The sequence below is a fragment of the Silurus meridionalis genome, chromosome 21 (genome assembly GCF_014805685.1).
Source record: "Silurus meridionalis isolate SWU-2019-XX chromosome 21, ASM1480568v1, whole genome shotgun sequence".
NCBI lineage: Eukaryota > Metazoa > Chordata > Actinopteri > Siluriformes > Siluridae > Silurus > Silurus meridionalis.
The window spans coordinates 15,863,602-15,883,310 of NC_060904.1; positions in this window are offsets into that span (position 1 = coordinate 15,863,602).

The following is a 19,709-nucleotide window of genomic DNA, read 5'->3' on the forward strand; positions in this document are numbered from 1 at the left end:
AAGCCAAGTAACATGATAGATGATGGGTGACTTTTGCTCGAGAGGCGTTTGCACAAGCAAATAGCATTCCAATGGGAATGATGAAAACGGAATTGAATTCTGGCATGTTTGCTCGTTTGGGTTGGAATATTACTGCGCAGGGTGTGGACAACCCCTGAATATCCATGAAATAAAGCAAGTCGGCGGGTGTGATTAGCTTGTTCCAGTGTCTGAAAAGTTCACTCTGCCTTCTTTTAAAGATTCCCAGCAGTCCTTGAATAGAAATTACATTTCTGCCAAGCATAGCCGAGACAAACTCTTGTAAAGGTCTAAGACATACGAACAATATGGAAAGAGAATCATGTGAAAGTTAGAGAGCACTAATTTCCTTCAAATGTCAAGTCAAGTTTATTTCTATAGCGCTTTTCACAACAGACACTGTCTCAAAGCAGCTTTACAGAATTTAACAGTGAAGGTGAACAATGTGTTTTTATCCCTGATGTGCAGCCGTGGCAACTGTGGCAAGGAAAAACTTCCTTAGATGTTATGAGGAAGAAACCTTGAAAGGAACCAGACTCAAAAGGGGAACCCATCCTCATTTGGGTGATATCAAGAGTACTGGAATGTGTGATTATAAGTAATAAGATCATTTTGAAATAGCTGCTTGGTAGTTATTTTTTGGAGGCAAACAATAATGATAACCTCAATAACCAGTTGATAAGAATGATGAATGAACTGTAATAAATACATATCTGGTGTTACCCAGGTGTAATGAATTCGCTCACCACAGTCCCTCACCACAGTTTTTTCCTTACTACTGTCACCCCTGGATTGCTCAATTCATTTATACCTAAAGTTTATCCATTTATCACTTGTGAGGATAAGCTTATGGAGATACATTTTTATTTTAAAATCATATGCGATAGTATCCTACAACAGCGTTTTATTGCCACGTAAAAAGGTTAACGAAATTAAAATCATAGCAATACGAGAATAAAGGCGTAATATTCCGTGATAAAAGTAAAGATTCCGATGCCTTCAAAGATTTTTTCTTCATAATAAATTAGGTTTCCTACATAAGTGCTGCAATGACTATTTACTAGTTATAACTTTGTGCTGATGCACTAAAGGACAAAGAATTTACTTATTGCTAATTCCTAACCTAAAGTAGGATATTAAGAAAATTTCCACGTTCTTTTAATGCGGAACAGCAAAACGTTTCTCACGATTTTTCTCAAAATTTTACCACTTCAATCTCGTATTGCTGCGACTTTATTCTCAAAACGTTTCGAATTTATTCTCAGATTGCTAGTACTTAATTTCGTAATCTACATGGCACTAAAATGGCATCGTAGTGTCACATGCTATACAAATACATTTCAAAAGAATTAAATTGCATTAAATTTAAGAGAAAATGTACAGTACATTAAATTGAGTTACAGTCACACAGCAAAGAGGAATTTATTCAAATTGGTCAGTATTTTGAATAAATAAATTTTTATTTTTACTAGAAGATACTTTGTGATTTATGAAATAATGATCTGTAATGATAAATTATATGATGATAAAAATCAGAAATGTAACAAAATCAGACGTCACATTGAAATGTTTTTTTTATCGGTTGGGAAATGGATTTTCAGCCACCTTTAAATTCACCTTGACAAAGTTACGCTAATTCCAGTCACTCTGTCGGATCAGCATTGAGAGTTCATTAGGAATTTTGTCGATTCAACCACTGTCTGGCCAACAACAGGCCACTGCAGCCAACAGACTTTCTGCCATCTTTAAATCCACCTTGCCAATGTTTGGTCAGAGTTAGCTGGCTCAGCATTGGCAGGGTGAATTGCCAACACTGGGCAAGCACTGGGTCAACATAGGCAGGCGATATATTATAAAAAATCATCCTTTGCCAACATTTGGCAAGGTGTTGTATAGAGAGGCCTTAAAATCGCCAATTTAAATATACTATACACTATATAAACATAAGTTTGAACACATAGTATAGTCTGTATGGCCCTGTTAAAAAGCCCTACCTTGTCTAAAAACCTGGCATTAAAATAGGGCATTAGTGACAGCATAATGAACACCAACTCATTGAGGAATCAACTATGAGACTTCAGTCAGTCCATTTGAAATCATTAGTCTCATGAATACTATATTATGCCGTAAAATCTACATCCGAACACATCTGTTTCACTTGGGATGCCTTTCAGCTTCTCTGTTGTGCGTTCAAACGAGGTTCTTTAACTCTCAGAGGTCTCTTTGTTGTGCTGGCCTGAGGCGAACACAAGCCTCTTAAACCCTTTAAGAGGGTAATTGCTCAAGCGAAATAAGGAAATTTCAGCGGGAATTAGCTTGCCTGTACCAGTCTTTACAATTGGAGCCATATTGTGCGTCAGGCCTCGATGTATCTCAGCAGGAAGCATAATTTCCATGTTGCAGTTCGTATCGCTTCTCACCCAGTCTCTATCCTGAGCTGGCATGTACTGTAGCTTTCACACTTTATTTCCAAAACTGTAAGAGATCCAGTTTCCTTGGTGTTCCACCGGATCTTCAAAATGACGACAATTCACAGTTTCCTGGCAGTTTCCTGACCTCAAATTATCAAGTGTTTGGTAGGGTTTGGTAGGGAAAAATGGTTTCCATCAGATTAGCATCACTAGCTAGTTTCAGAGCACATTATAGAGAGATTTTGGAGAGTTTTTCTGGTACGAATAGGTATAATAATTATTTTCAAATGTATAAATGTTCATATGTGTGTGTGTGTGTGTGTATATGTGTGTGTGTGTGTGTGTGTGTGTGTGTGTGTGTGTGTCATAGCTGCTACATTTTTAGTCCTTCTGGGACTTTTTATGGAGATCCTCCATGAAATCAGCACACATGTAGGTGGAAACCATTTCTGGAAACCTTCTTATCAATAATGAGAACATACCTGTATGTCCAAAACAGTTTACTATGATAAAGAACATGCTTTTACAGCTTTGGACTGTTGCAAACCTCTGACACTGTAGACTTCCATATGCAATAAAATAAACATCTCAAAACTTCACCATTCAACAGTTATTGAAACTAAAATTATTCTGCTTTTATAAAGTCTAGAGCATAATTTTTTTATATAAATTGAAAATCATGTATTTGGACGAATGCATCCATATAAACCTTGCAGCCAGCACTTCTGTCTGAGCTGCTGTTACAAAAAATGATTCAACACCTTCTGACTAATCAAAATAGAGAATTCAACAGAGCTGTGCTATAAATAGTACAGTATAAACTTTTGTTCGAGGTCACATTTCAAGCATACTTCATTTTTACATACTCCAGTCCAGACCATCATTATCCTAACACATACAACACACACTCAAACCAAGCTTCAATATGTTCTGATTCTCTTCATACCAACAACACAAAAGGAAAGAGAAATGCGCCTGTACTTGTTTCACTTTTATAATAATCCATTGCTTATTATGCAACCAAATCAAATAAAGGTATCCTGAAGAAGATAATCCTCTAATGTTAGGCATTTAGTGCCTCTTTCCGAGCTTCGTAGAATGACACATATTTTATAAGGTACTAAAAGAATATTCTCTGATGTATGGCTGTTTGTGTTTTCACATTTTTTTCGTGCATAAATCATTCAGGTAGGTATTGCAGTATGCTCTAATAATTTCTGCTCTGTTTCTTATTCTCCGCCCAGGGCCAGGCAAGTGCTAACGTGTAGTAGCTATTTCTACAAAATTTACATTTGTACTTTAGAAAGAAAAGCTCTTATCTATAATCGATTTGCATAGGAGCCCAATCCATGCCTATAATTGTGCAAATAAGTGGAAAGGATCTTCATTAGAGGCTCTTTGGAAGTGTTGGGATTTAAACTGCATAAATTGAAACCTTAACTGCATAATCACCAAAAAGAAATATAGAAGCTGGGTTCTGATTTGGTTTATTTTTTAAAAGGAGCTTCATCAATATTTTTACAGTTCAGATGTAGGTGTATTTACAAATCATTATATTTGAAATTGAAACTAATGAACTAACCACAATTAACCATCTGTAGTTCTTGTGGAAAAATTAATCCTAAGACAAAGTCCTGGTGCAAAAAAAAAAAAGAAGTAATGCCAAAATCTACGCTTTTCAACATGTCAGTGCATGCAAAAATGCAAGGTTCCCCACAAAAAGACATTTCTGGCATATTTTGATCTGGCACATATCGATCAAATCTATAATGTGACACATTGATCCAAACATTGCTATCAAAGAACTTAACTGTATATAAACTTTACATTAGGCATATAGAATAAAAGCATTACTAGATATAGCCATTTCAAAAATTACATTCTGGATTGAAGCAACACAGTTTATCAAAATGTATTCTGATAAACCCCAGACCTTATGACCCCCCCCAAAAAATGTAAAAATCAAAAGTGTCCAAAATGTCCGACTGAGCAAATAGACATTGCTTAAAGTTTAGGATTGGGTCCGATTCCCAAAAACTAAATATGAGGTTGTTAAATAGCTTTCTCTTTAAAAAAACTAAACAAAACATCTCAGCCCTTGCTGAGCAATATTCAATATTCTAGGTACTAATAATAAACCTGCACCTTTTTGACCTTTTGGAGCAGACACAATGCATCAAAATACGGCAAGAAAAAATTGTTCGATCCTGTAAAGTAAAAACATTCAGTGCTTTAAATAAGTATAGTGTAGATATTAACTAGGTATAGCCTAAAACCCTGATATTTTATAATTAATCTACTAAAACAGCCAGTCAGCAAGACGTTACAATAGTCTGACCTAAAGTTTAGAATCCTAAACTAGCCATAATATAGTCTTGTGGTCCACTAAACTATTGTATGTCTAAAGAAGTCACACTGAGAATTTTAAACAGATAGTGCACCGCTACGGCCCAGGTTCGATCCCCGGTCAGGGAACCAACCCCAGCCATTAGGGTTGCACAAGCCTTTATGCCGGTCCCAAGCCCGGATTAATGGGGAGGGTTGCGTTAGGAAGGGCATCCAGCGTAAAAACATGTGCCAAATCAAACATGCAGATGATCCGCTGTGGCGACCCCTAATGGGAGAAGCCGAAAGTGATCAGAAGTAATTCCTGTACCACCAACAGCATTTTCTAGTCGAATATTGTAATATGGTATTGGATTTTACTTCCCTATCATGATTATGAAATCAAAATCTTTCCACATTTTACCATGTTTATACGTTCCAGTGACCCCATCGTAACTTGAAAATATCGCCTGGCCTACTCAGGAGTCTTAAAGAATGGCGATCAGTTTGGTATATTATACTGCAATTTGTTAATAATAAAAAAAATGGAAGGTACATAATTCAGCAAAACAGAAATTGACAATACCATACTGTATAAATGATAGAGTATATATGTATGTGGCAGTGGGCGCTTGGACTAACTGGAGTCCATTAATAGGATGCCAAAAAGGCTAAAAACGGCACTGGTTCTCACCCTAACACAACCTATCACAGCATCCCCAGCCCTTGTGACATCAAGGCTTGTTATTTATCTTTATAGACTAAGAGGGTCAGTTCTACAAAAGCCTTACCTTTCAGTTCTTGTTTAGGCCAAAAAGCAATCTTGTTCATTGTACTCCTGAGACATGGTAGTGTGTTAGACAAATGTGTCCTCTGCTGCAAACTTCATTTACTCAATATCCTAGGCTCTCTTTTTATTGTAGTACATTTATCCTTATTGCTCAAATATCTTTGAGAAGAGTTCATAAGTGTGTGATTTGAGACAAGACCTTTACTACCTCGAAAAGCTCTGTTCTACCTGACAGCTTTGCATCGTCGGATCATACACAGAAGACAAGCCTGCTATAAATCTTCTTTTAAGGTTCAAGAGTAAGAGCCGGCGAGTGTAAAAGAACCCTCTGGAGTGTGTTGTATAGAGCATTGCTTCACTTCCTGCTTGTTTAAGATGGGTTTTTGCTGGAACATCTCAGATTTGTGAGGTAATTGAAGGATCCTACATGCTGTGTTTTGTTTTGTTTGGCCATTTTTTGAATGTCAGAAACACAAATGCTGGTGTAGTTAATCCGCATTTAAACATCGATCTTTGATGCATTACATAAGCCATTTTATTAATTATGACACCGTTATAACTTGGTACAAAACATGACAAACGGCTTGGATGACTCCGATTTTTCTCTCACTGGCTTTAATGGTTCCGAAGGAAGTAGGATTTATCGGTCTGGCGGTGCACTCCTACTCGCTTATAACCTGAAGGTCGAGGTGAGGGCATTGTTTTCAGGCTCCGGGAGCATCATTCATAACGTCCGTCATTCACGGCCGTCCCAGTCAGCACTGAATGGTAATTACAGCCACTGATGTGTGTCTGCCTAATAAACAGCTCGTTGGAAATTTTCAAGGACTAATGCACGCAGCACACCGACCTCACGCTCGTCATTACTCATGTGTCAATCTCATACATTTCCTCCACCTGCTCCTTATTTCTTCGCCTGCCGACGGCCCTTTTTCAGTCTTCAAATGCGGATTCGTGAAGTGACGTCCAGTCGGTATCATTCCTCGACACGGGATCTCAGGAGAAACGTCGGATAAACAACCAAATGTCAGAAACCATTACTGTTGTAAATTGCTTCATTAAAGGTTATTATTTTATACTGGAGCTTCATAGAATTCTCAAATACCAAAAACCTGAGGCAAATTCTTTTATTTAAATAAGCATGGCACCTTACATTTAATGTTGTGGAACATGCAAGAAATAGTTTTCCTGTTAGATGCTGTAAACAATTGTTTCCATATTGGCACCTTTTCTCCTCTCATAGACGTAGTAAAACAAAAAAAAATGCCGCTTATCGTGTTATCATGAAACAGCAAAGCCACCTGTCCTCGAGAGGAACCTTGAGAGGAACCAGACTCAAAGAGAACCCATCCTCTTTTGGGTTGCACCACACCAGAGAGTGAGAAATATCATGAGCAGTGGAGTGTGTGATTACTAGTAATGTCCTTTCTACAGTCTAAAACAGCTTTAATTCTTACACATTTGCTTCATAAACATCTCACAGAAACATCACAATATGAATGATTCCACACTGTTTATGTAAATCATCTGCCATAAAACGCACTATATGTTCAAAAGTACTGGGGCATATGATCTTTCCAGCTGTATCTGGTTCTTTCCCAAACTGGTACAACAAAGATGGAGGCACACAACTGTATGGGATTTTTTTGGATTCGGGACTAGATGTGCTTTACATGGGTCGTAGTGGAAAATCTCGTGTGGCCTGCTATAGAGCTCTGACCTCAACCTTATTGAACATCCTTTAGGATGAATTGGAATTCTGACCCAACATCAATACCTGATGCCTTTGTAGGTGAATAAACACAAATTTTCAGAATTACACTTCAAAATCTAGTGAACATCTTCCCAGAAGAATGTAGTCAGTGTGGTTGGGAACTTACAAAATTATATACAAATCTTATAATCAGGTATTCACAAAATTTTGTAATGTGACAGAAAAAAACAAATTCTTTTTAATATGATATAGGCACCAATATAGGAATTTATTCAATACCTTCTTACAAAATCGGATGCTAAAAATCATCAGTGCTGCACTTAAAATTAAATTACTTTAAATATTTTCAAACTAAAATAATTTTTTTCCTGACTGGTTTGTAATTTTTTTTGTGTAGACGTAGTGTTGTTAATGTCAGTAATGAAAAATATAATACCAACATACATCAGTGGATTTATTTTATCTGTAATAATAAATAATAATGACAAAATCAAAAGCAGGGTCTTACTCATAGATGCGGGGTCTTTGAGCCTTCCACAGTTCACTTTAAGGTCATCTGGAATTGGGAACTGGTCCAGGTTTCCTCAACCAACCGCATATAACGATAGTGTCAGCTTGGAAATAATAGGCCTGTTCATTCCAGGTGGATTGTGTGTTTCTGTGTGGGTTTCAAACGAGAACGGAGAGTGATATAAAAGCCTTTATCTCAGTCCTTGACAGCAGCAGTGCGGATCGTAGCATCCATCTGGGGCTTCAGAGAGCATTCGAGGATTTACTGGACTTTCAGTGACAAGGAGAACACACTCTCTCCAGACTTTTGCTGCCGCACGATGGCTTTCGGATGACTGTAAATAACATTGTGGATGAGTGGGGGGAATATTGCTGGTAAATTTATGGTTGCTAGGATTATTGCCCTGAGAGCCACACTGGAACTAAATGGGGAATGTACAATGGAAAGGACTGATCAGCATGCTTTGCTTTAGTTACAATAAATAGTATGTGAAATGTGACCAGTTAATTTGACAATAATGGCAAAAAAACTGGACTTACTTTATTCAAATTCCTTATAACAAATGATTGACTCAGGTAAGGTTCTGGACTTGCACTGATTGCACATTCTCCATTTTTTCCATTGCAATTGTGTTTGGCAAAAAGAAATGGAAGAAAAAACAACCTAGGAATCTCTTCCTTGTATTTCCAAACAAAAACATGCAAAAAAGTATTGGGACCCCTGACTTTTCCAGCCATATCTGGTTCTATTCCAAAATGTTACCACAAATTTGTTGGCACACAACTAAGAAAATTGGCATTCCCAATAATAGCCGGAGAATAAAATACCCTTTACGGACAAAAATATTGGGTCGCCTGACTTTTCCAGCCATTTGTGATTCTTCCTTCGTTTTCATAGGATGTCTTTGAATGCTCTAGTTTTTAATTTGAACTAAGAGACCCAAACCTGCTCCACCATGACAATCAGGTTTATTGGCCAAATGGGTTGACACACACAAGGAATTTGTTTCCAGCTGTTAGTGACTCTCAAAGTACAGACATAAATAACACTATACATTCAGCTTGGACTATACAAGAAGTGTGAGATTGTGAAAGTGTGAGTGCATGGTAGTGCAAATAACAATATTGCATGTCAGGTATAATAAAAAGTTGCTTTAAGACTTTGTACAATATACAGCAGCAATAGTGTGTGTAACATATACGGATGATGTGATGACTGACAGTTGTGATAAGGCAATGTCCCTATGCACAAAACCACAACCATGAATATATGCTTTACACAGGTTAGAGTGGAAATTCTTGAGTGGCCGGCTATAAAGCTTCGACCTCAACCCTACTGAACCCTATTGAGCTCTATTGAACATCAGTATCTGAATTTACTAACGCCCTTCCACAAATCTCCACAACCAAAAATCTTTTAAAACATCTCAGAAGAGAGGAGGTTACTATAACAGCAAATAGGGACTAAAAGTTTAAATGGAGATTTGACAATATGGCAATATTACTGTAGCTGTTCACATACAAATGATTGATATATATATATCAAATCTACTGTCTGAGCTGCTCCTATAGAGAATTGAATTAACATTTTCTAACCAATCAGGTTCAAGAATGTATCAATTATGTATTTATGTTATTGTAGTGTTATTAGACAAAAATCACATTGTGACATAGCTGGACAATTTATTTTTGTAATTTTTGTTTAATTCTGGTTATAATATAATATAATATAATATAATATAATATAATATAATATAATATAATATAATATAATATAATATAATATAATATAATTTACAAGCCAGAGAGGAATTTACTGCCTGTAAATTTTTACATTTAATTTTTTTTTTACTTCTACAAAAATACTGAACATTTAATATTTCAAAATAACGCTAACGCTTGTAGCCTATACTAAAATATCATAATCATAATTCAATTTCTGTATTATGTTACACCGTATCACCATGTTAAAACTTCCAGCAGGGTTAATGGTCCATAATTACACAGGAAACTGTTAACTCACATGGTGGTCTGGCTAATAGTCCCCGTTATGCTAATGCACAAGTATACAAGCGCTCAGGCATGCGCCCGGAGACCTGTGATAAGGTGGGGAGTCGTATACCCTTGAGACCCAGCTCCGAATGTGACAGCCGTGTTAATGAGCTATAAGCTGAATACACAGCGAATACATTAATACATTAGCATAGCATAATTCTCATTGCGGATGCCGAACAGCCAGACACATGCCGCTGCAGTGTTCGCGAGAGCTAAGAGCCTGCAGCGACGGCCGTTTTCTTGTACTTCATCATCCAGACACTGACATTTCAAACTTTGCCTCTAACAGATGCTCGAATTTGCGTCAAGTCTTCCTGCAGTTTGAGACATTTTAGAAAAATCTTTCTAACGCAAGAAGTTGCTCGGCACGTTTACAACCTTTAAAAAATCTCCCATACCCCCCCGTTGCTGTGTAACCTCCACTGGCTTCCTGTAGCTGCCTCTATCAGATTTAAAACACTAATGCTTGTAAAAACAAAGCCAAAACTGGACTAAAATCCACCTCCATTGTACCACTTATCTAATCCAGCACTGCACTACAATCCCGTGGAACCTCTAGCACTGTTTATCATATTGCAGAAATCCTTTAATTAGTTAAAAGAATAATAATAAATGAAACAAAACAAACAAATTATTCGCTTTTCTAACTATATTTCCTTCTAACAGAGTTTGGGGACTTTATAGGCATAAGATCTGTTAAGGTTAATAAATACTATAAATACTAAAGAATCTGCTTTTTGCTTGTGGAGATTTGTGCTAATTTGTGCATATTTAGCCACAAGGGCATTATTAATGTCAGGTGCTGATGTAGGTGAGGTGAGGAGACCTGGAGTGTAGTCAGCATTCCAGTTCATCCCAAAGGTGTTCAATAGACTTTATAGCTTTGTAGAAGGAGATCTTCCACTCCAACCCATTTAAAGCAGATCTTCATGGAGCAGGCTTTGTGTCATGCTGGAACAGGTTTGGGTCTCTTAGTTCAAACGAAGGAAAAATCAAGATACAATTATGTGCTGGCAACTTCGTGGTAACAGATTGCGAAAGACACACATATGGCTGGAGAAGTCTGGTGTCCCAAAACTCATCCATTTAATGTATTTTAGTTGAATATCACTGGCATAAATCATCCATCCATATCAATATTTTGGTGTTTTTAGATAACTTTGATTGATGCTGCACGTTCTTTAAAGATCTCTATATGAACTGGTCTTAGGTATAGCCATATTGTGATATGTTTTTGAATTGGTTCTCTGCAAGATGACTTGGCATGAACATTCTACACAGGCATACAAGTCTGTTCTTCACATTCCTCACGTTCCTGATAGGCAGCCAAAATCTGCTTTTCTTTTTTTTTTTAGCAAACCTTTTTCTCCTGAAGGACTTAGTAATTTTATATTTTGTTGAGTCAGGTGAGGAACAAGAAGATAAAATGTTAAAATCCTGGAACATTGTGATAAATTTACCACGTTTTGGTTTGCAGAATCAGAGCACAACATAAAAAAAGGAAAGAAATAGCTTACAATCATGTCCTTACAATATATCATTTGAAAAAAAAACTTTTTTTCTTTTTTTTTTGAGAGAGAGAGGTCGAAGAAAGAGCACTGCAAGTGTCATGAATTCACTTTCACCCAATTCACTTTATAACGGGCCATGGAACCCAATGCTCAGGGGCATTCTTCCATCTCACCTCTCGCCCGCTCCCGGGAAATGTCATCACAGTCAATGTTTCGGTCCCGCTGTGATTCTTTCCGAGCCTGTGTTTTTCCTCCTCTATGGAAAACATCAGTGATGGTAAGTTTTACCAAAAACACTGATCGAGGCCCATATCCACACCACCTTCGTCATTATAATTAGGGTCCTGCTGACTCGAGCTATGTCCCACTTTGGGATACAACCTAGAGTTTTTCGATGAATGCGTTCAGAAATCTTGTAAATCAAATCTTTATTGAGCTGGTAGCGCTGAGGCGGAGGTGCTGGCAGAAATCAATAGTGCACTACAGATGAGATGGGACTTACCTGGCTGTCCATCACATCAGTCGCTGTTAAAAACAGCAATTAAAAACTAGACAGGCTTAATGCATTGGTCTGGCAATTCACTTTAATTACTGGAATAGTGCATGATTTGCTTTTCACTTCTGTAGTATAGGACGTATTACCATGGAAAATAATAAACTAACGGTGCTGGAAAAAATAGAAAACCTAAGCTGTATGAACAAAAGTGTTGGGACACCTGATTTTTCCCACCATATAGTATGTGGTCCTTCCCCAAACTTTTACTACAAAGTTGGAGGCTCACAATTGTATAGAATGTCTAGATGTGGTGAAATGAACTAGGTGATCCAAACCTGTTCCAGCATGACAACCCCCCAGTGCTCATAGCTAGATCCATGTAGATGTGCTTTTAATGGGTTGGAGTGGAAGATCTCCTGTTATAGAGCTCTGACCCTCAACCCTATTGAACATCTTTGGGATTAATTGGAATTCTGACTGCACCCCAGGCCTCCTTTACTTTACTAACTTCACTAACATCTTCCCAGATGAGTGGATCTTGTTATAATAGGTAATGGGGACTAAATGTGGATTCGAAAAGCACATATCAATCTTATGGTCAGGTGTCCACAAAATTTGTTCCAAATACATTTCCTAGACTGACTTATATTCAAAATCTAAGAACTGTTAATTATTGCTCTAAAATTACACATAAGGTACAATATTACATAATGTTAAAGCAGAAACAACAATCGTTTGATAAAAAAAAGCTTTTTCTGTTATTATACTGAAATCTCTGATGTGTATTACATCCATAATGCATCCAAATTCTTCTCTCTAAAAAAAAACTAAGAATAAATAAAATATTCAACTAAAAATAGGAGTCTTAGACCTTCATTATAAATATTTTGTTTTGACTGCACCAGGTTTCTGTTCTTCTCAGAGTAAAAGGGAAATTTGTTTAAATTGATGTTTGGTACAAATTCGAGAAAGGTTTTCTGAAATTCCATGATTGGATGATTGTATCGACATGACTGATTGTATTTTTTTTTAGTTCTTCTTTGTTTCTAGAATGTTGTATAGGACAGAGATTCATGAGGCCACATTTTTAAGTTCCTCATACTGATTGTTGAGAACAGATTCTGTAGGCAAAAAGCAACACGGCCAACTATTTGTGTAGCAGTGACTAATGACTTAGGCATGTTCCAGCTGTGTGTGTTAGTTAGCAGGAGTCTGCTTTAAAACAGCAGTCCGTCTTCACACAGCTGGGACTCAGTTCTCATTCAGCTGCACTTTAGTCCAGCCGTGAAGTGGAACACAATGTATATGAGATAATACTCTACCTAGGTAGTGCGGCTAAAGATTTTCACTCTTCTTCACAACTGTTAATAAGGCTGCAGTTCTTGTACAGTGCTCTATATGTTAATGTTTATATTGTTTATGTTATTTTGATCATTCTTATATTATTACTAATAGTTACTAAAGACACACCTCTATCAGTGTAACTGATATACACTAAAGGAACTAAACTGCAGAAGCCACGCCTCCTTACATGGGATTGATTGATAGATCAAGATGCCACTCCGCCTCCATTATAACAGACAGAGGCCACATTTCCTTAACTAGAACTGACACAGATCACACCTCCTCCACTGAAACTGACAGAGGTAACATATCCTTCAAAAGGATTGAGTGACAGATAAAGATGCTACTCCACCTTAATAAGAATGGACAGAGGCTACATCTCCTTAACTAGAACTGGTACAGGTCACACCTACTTTACTGGAAATTGCAAAGGCCACACTTCCTCCACTGGAACTGATAGAGGCCATACCTCCTGCACTGAAACTGATAGAGGCCACACCTCCTCCACTGGAACTGATAGAAGCCACACCTCCTCCACTGAAAACGAGAGAGGCCACACTGCCTACACTGGGACTGAGAGAGGGTACATCTCCTTCAGTGGAACTGACAGAGGCCAAAGCCTCTTCCCTAGTGCTTAAACAGTAAGAGGCCACACCTCTAATCTTCATTGGAACTTACAGAAAATCCACACCTCCTCCACTGAAACAGGAAGAGGCCACACCTCCTTCATTGGCACAAGACAATGGGAACATCTCCATCATTTGAACTGACATGGGCCACACCATCTCTAATAGAACTGGAAGATGCAACTTTCTACTGACAGAGGCCACACCCTCCTTACTAGATCTTGAAAAGTAGGAGGCCACACCTCCTCCACTGAAAATGACAGAGGCCACACCTCCTTTACTAGAGCTTAAACACAGAGAGGCCACATTTTTCTGTTGGAACTGACAAACACCAAACTTTTTTTTGTGAAATGGACAGAGGCCACACCTTCACTGGAGCCACAAATACTTAGTTGGAAATAAACCAAAACCACAACATCTTCATGGAAACTGACAAATGCCATGCAACCTTCACTCAAGCTTAAACACAGAGAGGCCACACCTCCTACACTCACATTAACAGTCACAATGTCTAGTTTCAGAAGCATTAATGTTTAAAGAAATTAAACTTCATTTGCTAATATATAAAAATAGTCGGATAAGAGCATCAATTCCAATCTGCCAGTCATCCCAGCTTTTGTTCTCTTTCAACAACGTGGCAAACATTCACACCGGATATTGATTTTAAATCACAGACTCCAACCTCAGAGTCGAGAGAATCAATCGATACCTGTACAAAAATAGAAAGTACAGCTATTGATTAACCAGTTACTGATAACACAACAATACATATATATATATATATATATATATATATATATATGCAAAGATTAAGTGCATTATTTTGCAAAAAAAAAAAGCAGAGATTTATTACACTTCGATCCTATAAGTTAAAATAAGTTCACTATTAGTCCATTCAGGTTACTATTTGAGCCGATCCTGCTTTTTTATTTGATCGTACACGTGTATATCACTCGGAGCTTTAAATGCGATAAAATCATACTCTCTGCCTTTTAAGTGAAATCAGTCTGAGAGCAGGGGATCAATAACATCCCTGTTTTCCCTCCACTGCTCTTCTTTACAAGCTGTTTGAGCAGATAAAACTGTGAGTGAAAGAACGAAAGCCAGTGCAAATGTGTTTGTGTTTCGGTGTGTGGGAGGAAGAAGCGAAGAGAAAGAGATAGAAAAAGAGCATTAGGGTCCCAGGCTGGAAAAGCGGTTTGATTGCTGAAGCTTGACAGGCCTGCGCTGCATTAGCGCACTGATAGCTGCAGATAAAGTGCTCGGCAAAATTTTTCACAAACAGAAACTCAATTCATCAAAGATCTCCAGCGGCACTGAGGACAACAAAATGTGCCTTTATTAAAAGGCTCTCGGACGCTTAGCGCCAGCTGATTGCGCGTGGTGCGACATCTCGTTCGTGTGGCATTACTTTGAAGTTCTAATCTCAATAGAGTCCTGATTAATGCCCTGTTAAATGCTTAAGTTGTTTGGAAAAATCAGCTTTATTGTAGTAAGAAACACAAAAAAAAGACCACTGGGCTAAAAATGGCAGGAAGTGTAGCTGAAAATGTCATGAAAATCAATGTATGAAGCATTATACAGTGTATATGTGCAAGAAATCGCACACATAAAAGCGTAAAAAAACTGTTGCTAGGAAACTGGGAACTCTGAATACAGGGAATAGGCTAATGACCGAGCCACAATTTAGCTAGCTGACTCTAACCTTTTATATAAAGAGAGTTAAGAAAGTAAAGTGACCACAGAAGCAACACAAAACCATTCCCAACATTGAAATGTATCAGATTTAGAGGTAATTTACAAAAAAACCCCACTCCCTATGGCTAAATAACGCTATACACCAAACTTTGCAAACTGATGGAACTTGGTTTACTGAAATAGTGAATAGTACAAATGTTGCTCATATGGAATCGTTTATTAGATACAACAATGGGTTTTGATTTGGTCCATACGATACGAGGTTTGGTGGCAAAACAAAACAATAAAGCTTGGTCAGTGTCAGGAAAAAACATATAGTTTGCAGTTAGCTGGTGAAAAGTGTAATCTCTTCTATACTGTGTGTGTTCAGTCAGAAGCTAGGTGACTGTAAAGGCTGGAGTTTGTAGGACTTGAAGTCCATTGCTGCCATATATGATGCCTGTGACTTGTTTTTTTTTGCTGTGATGTGACATTAAAAAATACTACAGCGATAATGTAGGTAATTGTTTTTTTGGTGCAACCTGCTGATCCCAAACCCAAACCCAATGTTTTTTAAGAAATATATTTTGTAAAGATGGAAAAAATACAGTTGCTGTAACATAACTCATAATAGATAGATAGATAGATAGATAGATAGATAGATAGATAGATAGATAGATAGATAGATAGATAGATAGATAGATAGATTAATTGATTAATTGATTGATTGATTTACCAGAAGTGCAACAGGGACAGATGAACTTTCTCCTCAAGATTTATAGAAGCTGTTGCATCTTCCTAACCAGGGCTGAAGTGTTCTGGTGCCAGGACAGATCCTCAGAGAAGAGGACTACCAGAAACTTCAAGCTGGACACCTGCTTTACTCCTAGTTAGTTCTGGTGATGTAGGGCAGAGTCTCCTGCTGTAAGAAGTCCACAATGAGCTCTTCACAGGTCTTCATTGAAACTGACTACTGTTTTGTGCCTGTTCCATAGTATATACTACAATATTTCATTAATTAATTTATTTTGATTTTGTAATTGTATGCAGATTTGCTGTGGTATAAATAATAAGGTGTAATAATACTCTCATTCATTTCACAGTGTATCTGGTTAGGTTTGATTCCTGACACAGACATCATGAACACTAAAGTAATTTAATTTGAAACCGTTAAACGTGCACTTGGTCTAAAATTGGTGTCACTACAGTTCGAAAAAAAGAGCTGATCCAACAATTGTGCGACTGTGATAAAATGTCAAGGCGGGCGCCAGGGGCGATGGAAAGGCTGCGTGTTGAATATATTTATTTAATTATATGAAATGGAAAAAGGTAACATTTACGCAGTAAGGCAGTATAATGGCGAGAAGCTGCATTAATGGAAATTAGTATTTCTAATGGCGCTAGGTGTGCGGCGTGTTATACAGCGAGCCATGAGCTGGAAAATTGCTTTTCTCTTCACCACCCCACTGCTTTAGTTCCTTTTCCCTGAAACGGATTCTGCTTTTATTTATTACCCCATATTCCCAGGGTTGCCAGTTTATCAGTTACTAGATCAATATAGCTACGCAAATCTGCGTATGTGTGTGTAATACTGTGAATGATAATAAACCTTGTTTGGGAATCAGAACAAATGAAATTTTGACCGTAATCACAATACAGGCTGGCGTACGATCGGAAAACAAAACAAAAAAAGCTTTATTTTGCGCTTAATTTTCTGAATTTTCACAGAATCTGTGTATTTTAACTCTTTCTTTCTTTCTTTACCTCTGGTTCGACTTGTGTTTGCAAGTTTATGTTTGCAATTGTGTGTGTATGTGCGTGTCTAAGAGAGAGAGAGAGAGGAAAAGAGAGAAAAACAGATAGATTGTGAACGACAGATAATATATTTATTTACACTAAATTAAAATTCTATAAATACATCCTGAGAAAACTACAAGCTAGTGTTTTGTCTTAGCTAGATAGCTACATTATCGTACATAGCTAGCTAAGTAACAAATAGCAAACTGTCATTTGCTAGCTAAATAACATTCCCAACAAATCAAGCTAACACTTTCTACATTGTGTAAAACTATCAATTGGAACATTCAAATTTACACAGTTATTGGATTATATATTGTACAAATGACATAAACCTGACTGAAGAGTGAAGTGACTTAGTGAAGTAGTGAAGTTTTTGCAGGTTTTTGTGATTTGTGTGCTCACAGTACATACACTATACTAAACCAAGCTGTTTGCTAGCTTACTAACACAACCCACTAGCTGTTAGCTAGCTAGCAACACAAACTATAATTAGCATAACTCAAACTCAGCTGGTAGCTAATGCTGACTTGTTGCTAGATCTGTAAACATACATCGTATGGGGTCTGATTTACGGATCGCAGTGCTAAAAACGTCTCAGTAGAAGCAATCTGGCAATTTTCCATCCAGCCACATGCTGCAGATCACCAGTCTGAGGTTCTGCAGTGAAAATCATCTCTGGTGGGAAAATTGAAAAGTGAAAGGAGGAGTGGATTCTGATGTTCGAGTTATTAAAATCCTTTTTGCATGTCAGCATTTTGACGTTAAAGATTGTGGGGAAACTGAGTGAAGGGAGTGAATCAAATAGATGTGACAGGATCCAGGTGTCACGCTGTAAGTGTGTGTGTGTGTGTGTGTGTGTGTGTGTGTGTGTGTGTGTGTGTGTGTTACATCTTTGCATATTCCATTATAGCAACACAGTTCTCGTGCATCTTTCCCTAACCTCACACGAACACACGCTCACACACATGCAGCCATCGCCTGTTGATCAGATAGCCGCCATAACAAATGAAAAGTGCCGTGGAAGTGACAGAAAGATTAATGGAGTTTCCCAGGCTGCACTCCTGCGGGGACGGCCGGCACGTTAACCGCTATCCGGCGTGACAAATAATGCACCTTCTCAGCGCTGACACCTCCGAGTCAAGGTTAAAAAATACATTTGGCCAGCAGGAGAGGAGCTCCGTCCTGCTCCGAGAGCCTCTGCTACTGCAGATATGGAATGAATAGATTTACTCAAAGAGCTTCTGGTGATAGAGGAACAGGGGATTGTGGGAAAACGATGGAAGCAGAGTTAACTGGAAACAGGAGTGAGCCAGCGATCGCAAGTAGCTTTTACCTCGAATGGAGTCGATCATTTAAGACAGGTTTGGTGTCCAACTTTAGAGTTATGTGGCTAATGGAGCTAACAAAGAACAGACATTTGTTTTATTGACAAACCTGCCTTAAAGCAGAGTTCTTCAGCGACGTCTCCGAGACGTGTCGATGTAATTCAGCTTCTCTTAAAACGTTTTTAACATTAATGGGCGGCAATCTTGATAAAGCCATTAGACCTCACCTTTCAGGTACCAGAATGCACGATGTAATGCAGAGTAAGCTTTTCATTGGTGAAAAAAAAATGTTTATCTCTAACTATACCAATCAGCGATAGTAACTCTTTCTATAGTAAATAAACAAACAAATAATTTAAGTTTTTATACAGTAAATAATGACAAAAAGTGTTTTTGACCTGGACTGAACAGTACAGTAAATTCAGTTTGTGTCTACTGTTTACGTGTAATCTGTGCTCTGGTATCACGTATCCACACGTATCCACACGTATCACGTATCCACAAGATGAATACAAATTTCCAGCCTGTTGATTCGGATTGGAAAATCCGTTCCGATACGATCCAAAAAACAGCAACCTTGATTTCTAGACAGATATTTCACCCTCTTTTGGGATATGAATATTATTCTAACCTAAAATCACTTGTATATTTCCGTCTCTTAGTTTGTTGGTGTGTGTGCCTGTGTTTGTGTGTGTTTGTATGTGTGTGTGGAAGCCGTGTGGCCAACTTCTCCTTTGGCTAAGCCCCTCATTTGCAGTCGATAGGTGTGGGCCAGCTTTGTAGCGGTCAATTCTTCCTGACCTTCAGCTGTATTATGTTGAAGCAATCGAGGAGATCTAAACAGAGACAAGCAGACGGTCAAAAAGAGTCTGAACATGCTCACACACACACACACACACACACACAAACCGCTTCAAAATCTATTTGGGTGTTTGGGGATCTTGTAAGGATTTGATGTTTCGTGGTTAATAGCAGGTTCTGGTTCTAAAGACAGAGAGAGGTTAAATTTGAGATATGAAATTTCTCAAGTAGCCCCTTGACACATCGGGAGAGGTTTTTGTTTTACTGGCAATATGACGCTAAAAACGCAGGTAATGACAGCTTATA